Source organism: Synchiropus splendidus, chromosome 3 (genome assembly GCF_027744825.2).
Source record: "Synchiropus splendidus isolate RoL2022-P1 chromosome 3, RoL_Sspl_1.0, whole genome shotgun sequence".
Lineage (NCBI taxonomy): Eukaryota > Metazoa > Chordata > Actinopteri > Syngnathiformes > Callionymidae > Synchiropus > Synchiropus splendidus.
The window spans coordinates 19,672,100-19,679,735 of NC_071336.1; the positions used below are offsets into that span (position 1 = coordinate 19,672,100).

At 42.9% G+C, this 7,636-nt stretch overlaps 1 long non-coding RNA gene across 1 annotated transcript; it reads right to left on the reverse strand.

The window, feature by feature from the left end:
• Positions 1–4,649: 4,649 nt before the first annotated feature.
• LOC128756591 (uncharacterized) lies at positions 4,650–6,577 on the reverse strand. The gene is made up of 3 exons (XR_008414274.1): positions 6,472–6,577; positions 6,311–6,357; positions 4,650–4,746 (listed from the first exon to the last, which is right to left on the reverse strand). It is a non-coding gene; the product is annotated as an uncharacterized LOC128756591 (long non-coding RNA).
• Positions 6,578–7,636: the final 1,059 nt, after the last annotated feature.

A 7,636-nucleotide genomic window follows, 5' to 3' on the forward strand; every position in this document is an offset into this window, starting at 1 on the left:
CAGGAACTCATGCACTTACAAAGGTTCCCTGTTGTCTGGAGAGCAAACTGTTAAATTAAATTAAATTAAATTAAATTATCATAGACGATAATTTAATTATCAACCGTTAAAGTTCCACCACTAAATAATTAATAATAAATTCAATAAAAAAAAACCTTAAATGAACAAAATCTTACTGATACAATGGAATGCATTTCAACTGCCCAGCTCTCCTGGCTGTATGTTGTTTTAGAAAAGATGTAGCCACATTTGAATTGAATTGCATCAGTTCAATTGAATTCATGAAGATGTAGTCCAGGTTTTCTGTCTTTGGACTTAAAGAAAAGAGGGAGGAACAAGCCTAATGGCTGATGTGGAGGAGGAGATGTCGGTCAGGGTGCCCATGCACGAATGAGAAGTATTTCATCTTCCAGATAGAATCACCAGACCAGGCGATAATGGATCAGTGAGCAGCTGATATACTTGACCCAACCACTGGTTCACTACTCTGACCTCATTTGAACATTTAACTGTGCTCTTTGAAAAATACACCTGACAACCACTGCTGGTCCACAAAGATGAAAAAATGAACGCAGAAAAATCGACATAATATTTGATGATGTAACTCAGTGAGGGATTTAAAAGCTTAAGTCCTAAAGTCCTCACATGGAAGATGCTAAAAGCAAGAGATCAGTTTCTTCAACCACCAAGGCAGCCGCTTCCAGCCTGACAGCTGTTTTAGTATAGACAAACATGCCTCTGTCCATGACAGCAATGCTTGTTCGCGGCGTAAAGGTTTGCGTCGTCATCACGGTTGCCACTACCAACCGACTCCCTGCTGCTCTTCTTCATTGTTTCCATTTTGGGACTCACAGAAGAAGAAGTTGATCTCAAGCACACTTTGTCTGGTGAGAGTGATGTTGAGATGCGTCACCTGTTACTGGCAAACCTGTGAGTTCCGAGTACCGAAGGCTGCTCTCCACTCAAGGTACTCAGCATTATGGTCGATATGGGGACGAAGAGCTGCAATTTTTTTGAAGAAATTGAAGATCTGCACGTGAAAAACAAGCGTTAAATGCTTCTGATCCTTCATGAAAAACACAGACACCGTACTGAGACAGAAGTGTTTCCTCAAGTGGCATATGGATTGCTCAGCATTCCAAAACACCATCACGGTTGAAGTGAATCTTTGTCAGAAGGGTGAATCGCATACTCATCTGAAGGATGACAGGGGCCTCCAGCGACCATGTCACTGTCCAGTGACACAATGCCGCAATGTTTCCGTTGGTATCCACCTGTGTGATCATCGCGTACTGAACTCCAATTCAGGGGAAGCATCTGAATAGCTTATGAGAACCAAACGTGTTGTCACCAGTCTCCATGGCAACCTGTCGTATGGACCTTTATGGTTCTGAGAGGAAGACTGTGATCAAAATCTTCTGTGAAGGAGCAGAGAGTGAATTCAAGGATCAGAGCCAGAAGGGTGAAATCCTTTGCAGAAATATGGATTTATCCCAACTTAAAGCCAAGAGAGGCTCAGGTTTAATGCCTGTAAATGCCTACTGAAAATAAAGTGAATTGTTAGAGTTTTGTTTCTTAGGACAGTATTTGAAGGTTAAAATCAGACCTGCTTACTAAGACCTGCCACCATTTTCCCAAAACTGCCTACATAGTTCATGTTTGTTTTGTCTTTTACCCTATCAGCATTCCAGCTGAGTGGTAGTAGTGGATGAAGGTGCAAAGAATGTTCAGCGACTAATGGCCCGCACCTGAAGCTGAACCATCCTGGCCCTTTGAGGTTTGTTGACCTCTGCCATGGGCCCTTAAATCTGGAACTATGATCTGCTGCAATGGATATTTTCAAGAGGATTGTAGAAAAGAGATCTGAATGCATGTCTCCATTTTTGAAAGAGCAAGTAGAAGTCTGTGTCCACACTGAATCAACGATTGTTAACCATTTAGTGGTCCATAATTCACAAAAATATATTCAAATTATAAGTTGCCGAAAGATGAATGAAGCAGGCTTCTTTACTTCCTGCTATGAGGATTGGTGATGTCTGGTCTTATCAAGCCAATTGTGATGCTTATGCAGTCTAGGTAAGACTTACGATAAGTCCTGTGACCCTGACTCCTCAAGCAAGATTACACCCATGTCAACATGTGACAAAAGGGTGTCGGCAAGGGTCGGAAAGGGGAAGGTGTACAAAACGGTGGTGAGGCCAGCAATGTTGTATGGTTTGGAAACAGTGGCACTGAGGAAAAGACAGGAGGTAGAGCTGGAGGTAGCAGAGATGAAGATGCTGAGGTTCTCTCTGGGAGTGAACAGGATGGATAGGATCAGGGAGCAGTATATCAGAGGGACAGCACATGTCAGGTGTTTAGGAGACAAAGTCAGAGAGGCTAGATGGAGATAGTTTGGACATGTACAGAGGAGAGATAGCCAGTACATTGGTAGGAAGATGTTGAGGTTGGAACTGTCAGGCAGAAGGTGGAGAGGGAGGCCAAAGAGGAGATTTATGGATGTGGTGAAGGAGAACATGAGGTTTGTAGGTTTGAGAGAAGAGGAAGCAGAGGACAGGGTGAGATGGAGGAGGATGATCCGCTGTGGCCACCCCTGAAGGGGGGAGAAGAAGAAGAAGAAGAAGAAGACACCCATGTCAACAAAAAGGACAGTAGGAAGTAAAAACAGGACAGCAGGAAGGTCAGCCAGTGACGTACAGCTCTTTCTAACTGTTAACAAATATAATAAAAGTAATAAATTGTATATTTTACTGTAGGCATAACAGATTCTATGAACATTCATCATTGTCTAACTGAGAACGTAAACAATACATCCTCTTCTCCTCCAACCATTGAAAAAAGAAAAACGTGCTCCAGACAGACAAGAATGGAATCCGGCACAGAAAACAGCTGCAGCAATCAGAAAGGTTGAGTGGACACAGACAGGTGAAATGCCCGAGTTGGGGGGGAGGAGGAGGAGAGGGAGGATGAAGGAAATCAGGCTGATTGACCGTGTAACAAGGCAGAAGAAACAGGGCGAGATTGTGGCTCCTGACATTTTTCAGGAAGCCTCATTGTTCATTGCTGTACCCTGTGAGCAGCTCAACTCATTCATTAGTCTCCTGTGCTGATCATCAAAGTTCCAATTTACACGCAGGTTTTTCTTCCTCCTCCTCCAGGAACAAGTACAAATCCAAGAGCAGTGGGACATGATTTCTCTTTCTCCCACACTACCACCCAAAGAACAAAAGTAAATCTATAGAATGGGACCAGATAGAAAATAGCTGGGGGTCTGCATCCTCACTGTCCTCACAAAGCCACAGTTCTTCCTGTGAGTCTTCAGGTGAATCAAGGCCATATATGCAATATATGTGTTCTGGGAACAAAATGGTCCTCACAATGCAGCACTCCCACATGGATTTACTCTATATAGGGCCCTGCACATACTACAATAACAAACTAATGGAAACCGTAAGACATTTTTGAGGTGATAGATTGAAACAGATATCTGAGGTCATGCCATAAATAAGCTGCGTGAAATCTTTCCCTTGCCAGAAGAGAGTCCAATTCAGTTCAAAGCAGTGTCCACGTCCATGTTTTCGTGGAAGACAGCCCGTGAAAATATAGGCTGGCTAAACTGACTTAGGATTAGATGCCTGCGGCAGGGCAGGCATGCAGCACAGCAGCAGGATTATGCAGTGTTGGAGGCAGAATTGAGCCCGTGAAGCATATATACAGGGGTTGGACAAAATAATGGAAACACCTTAAAGATGTTTTAGCTTGAAGGCGTTTCCATTATTTTGTCCAACCCCGGTAAATGTATATTGTCGTCAACACGCCAAAGCATGTCTGCTGTTATATTTTCTACATGAATACAGAGCGAACTAGTGCGAGCAACATCGTGTAGTTTTGGTGACAGATCACTGTCCTCTCTTGTCGGCGTCTCTGTGACCCTGTTCTCCTTATTATTCTCCAGTAGCCGTGTTTAATCTAAATAGAAATCGCACAGCACGACTGCGGAGAAGTGGATTCTTAGGGCCTGTATACGTTTATGTATGTGACTGGAATGAGCCAATCTCTCTCTGTCTTGACACACAGCCGACTGCTTGGGGTGATTTAAGGTGAGTGTAAATCCACCAATGCCTGGTGCTCCTCGCGTCTGCTCCCATCTTTGATATGTCAATTTATTTCTCAGACGTTCAGACTGAGTTCAGACTGTAGTTTCAACAGTACAGCCGCTATGCTTTTCTCTGACACAGAGACAGAAACAAAAAGGAGCCCTTTTCCGTAACACATTCAAATTTGGATTCGCTTGGCTTTTCGGCAATGCATAGGGAAACACTGCTGACATTTAACAACCCCACTTGAGGAAGGATAAACAACAGTCAATGAATTAATAATGAGACGGGACTGTCATGCCCTGACAAGCATCCAATCTGCACTGGATTCACTGGAAAGTATGAGAATATCTTGGTGCCATCTTGAATTTGCTTCACTGCGTCTGCATTAATAAATAGGGAGCCAAAGTCTCCGCCTCTTCCGGTTGGTCCATGGGACCGAACATTGGAAAAAAAAAAAATTAATGGAAGTCTATGGGGAGATGAAAGTCATTTTCTGGTTACCTTGTGCCCTCAATTTAAAAAAATAAATATATAGTCCAAAACTTCGCTGACATCATTGAACACTTACCTGCAGAGCTTGTCCTGCATCCTTGCTCTCACTCGACCGACACTTGAGCGTGCAACAAGCCTTGTAGTTTTCTACTACCTATCATACAAAACCTCAAATTACTTTTGATGCTGGTCAATAAGCAGTGCTCTCAAAGCATTAGAATGTATCTTTCACATTCAGTGCCATCATATGTGAGATCCCCATCCATACCACTGGAAGATACGAAACTGCACTCATTTTTGGTCAAATTCAGATTTTATTCTCTCTCGTGTCAATGTTATATATTTGTACGGAGCTCCTATGAGCTCCTACATGGGAATAAAAAAGATCTTGAGAAGTCATAAATCTCACTCTTCAATGTGAGAAGTTACAACACCCCGAGTTCCGAGCTGTGGCTCGCTCCTTCCAGCTTCCGAGAAATACCACCCAATCCTGTCTTAAGCTTAATGATTCGCTTGTTGTTAGTAGCATTTTACATTTGAATTACAATTGTGCAGGGTGCAAGGTTTGGGCGTGTAAAACTGTACGTACAATGGATATAGTTATTCAATACAAATTAATGAAGAGTCTCCGGGGGGAGTTTGGCTATATTTTCTTGAATCATGTCAAGCTGCATAAGATGTATTCTGTATTCTTAAGTCATCCCAATGTCATATTATTCCACTGCCTCTATTGGAGATCACTCATTCAGATAGAGCAGCTAGTCATTCATTCCTGTGTTTGTTTACACGGCAGCTGAATCTGATCTTTGTTGTGAACTCCTCCGAACCTTTCTGAAGTCATTTATGAGCAAACTCACTCTGCCGTGTTATGAATAGTTGGTGTATACACTTCCATGTGTGTGGGCAGCATCTCAAATAGATTCAGCGGATGTTCCGCTGCTCACCGACAAATTCCAATACAATATTTTGAATCAAACTGTTTTTTAAGCAGTTACAAATCCATTTGTATTAAAATGTCTATCGCCAGTGATGCTCTCTATCCATGCACTTTTAGAAGGAACATAATAGCTTCTCAGGTTGAGGTAAAAGAAAAGGTGTTGTCTGCATTTCAATTGTACACCCCAGTGGGCTTGTTTAGAGCGGAGATACTGTAGAGGGAGAGAAAGAGTGGGAGAGGCCTCACCGAGACATTGGAAACAAGAAAGGCGCTGAACAGACTGGTGAGATTAAAGGAAGCTTGCTCTCGGTTAAATCAGGCAGGTGGTGAAACAATGTGCTGGAACTCATGAGCAAGCTAATTCAGGGGGGGATTGCTGACTGGGTTCAGCAGGGGTCTCACCATGTGTTCGATAGACACACACACACACACAGGAATGCAAATGCAGTGAAATTCAGACACCATGACACTCTTCTGGAGTGAAAGCAGGTGAAGCATGAACGGGCTAAACAGGCCGTGTCATAGGCACAGACATGTTGTGAATAGGAATGTGTTATCTTCTATGATGTCAAAGATACCGAGAAGTCTTTGAAGGCAGCAGCAATCATTTACTCAGGGTCACTCACTAAATTCTATTCAAGACTTAACAGCCTTCTTCAGCCAATCCATTTATAGATCCAACACCTTCGCATTTCCTCACACCGTCACTGAACAACAACAAACAACCTTTCAACCACTGAAACTCACTGCCACCGGCTCATTGGTGAAGACTCAACATTACCTTGGTTAGAACTTTCACTCGAGGGGCCAGAAGGTCCAAGTCAGGCGCTAAACAAAATGAATATCTATTGTCATTCCTTAAACAGGAAATACAATTCTCAAACATTGATAAGTTATTTGCGCAAAGGCCAAAAGTATCGCAACTACACCTCTCAAACTTACTTCAACTTTCCCATCTTTCATCATATTCCCCCATCGGCATCAGCTTTTTGTGTTTTGTAACTTCTCAGCTCAATTTGAAATCTCTGCTTGAAACAGGCTGTTGAACAGCAAAGCTTGAACACTGCAATCTCTGTTGGCCATGACATCAAAAGCACTGCCGATGACGTAAAGGCCAACGGTTTAGACACGCCTTCTGATTCTGTTCTTTTTTTTTTCTTTACATCTGTAGATATATACTGAAGACACCAAATAAATAGGACACATGGAATGACGTAGCGATTTTAGATGACCTGAAGTAGCCACCTTTTATGTTGACAGTGTAGTGAACCTTTGGCCTTCATAACAAGCTTCATGATGTAGTCAAGTAGTTGCAAAACCATTTCATGTTCATGTTTTGAAGAATCCAAAATATGAAACGTGTTTTGAGTAATTTAGCACTTTTTGGTTTCATAAATAATTCCATTTGTGTTCATTCATAGAGTTGAGGCCTTCACTATGAAAGTAAACAGGATGTGAGAGTCATGAAACTAAATAAAACACCGTGAATGAGAGGTGTGTCCAAAGCTGTTGCTGGTGCTGCAGATTTGGTTTGACTCCCATGTTTGCATAATTTGGTGCCAAATATATGTTTTTGGTTGTTGTTTTTTAGGGCAGCGCACTGTAGCAGTGGTTGCCTCACAGCAAGATGGTTCATGGTTCGAATCCAGCTCTGGACCTTTCTGGGTGGAGGTAGCATGTTCTCCCTGTGCCTGTGTGAGTTTTCTCCAGGTACACCGGTTTCCTCCCATAGTCCAAAACATGCTCAAGAGCTTGGCGACCCCTCTCGAATGGTGGAATAGGCTCCAGCACTCCCTGCACCCTTGAACAGGACTAAGCACTGGTTCACTGATGATGTATGTATATATGTTTTTAAAGCTCTTGTGGGCCACGTGAGCTGACTCAAGAACCTGTCCAGTTCCTCCAAACCCTCATCAGTGTCGTAGGGTTCATTCCAGATTTTATAGCTTCATTAAACACCGCAGTGAGTGGCAGGTGGATTCCTCAGCAATAGACGTAGAAGACAGGAAACAGTTGAGGTTAGGTGTGGAGAAGCCTGGGTCTGTGTGTCGCCATAATTAGCATCGGCAGGATACAATCAGACTGATTAGTGAGAAACAGGAAGAGA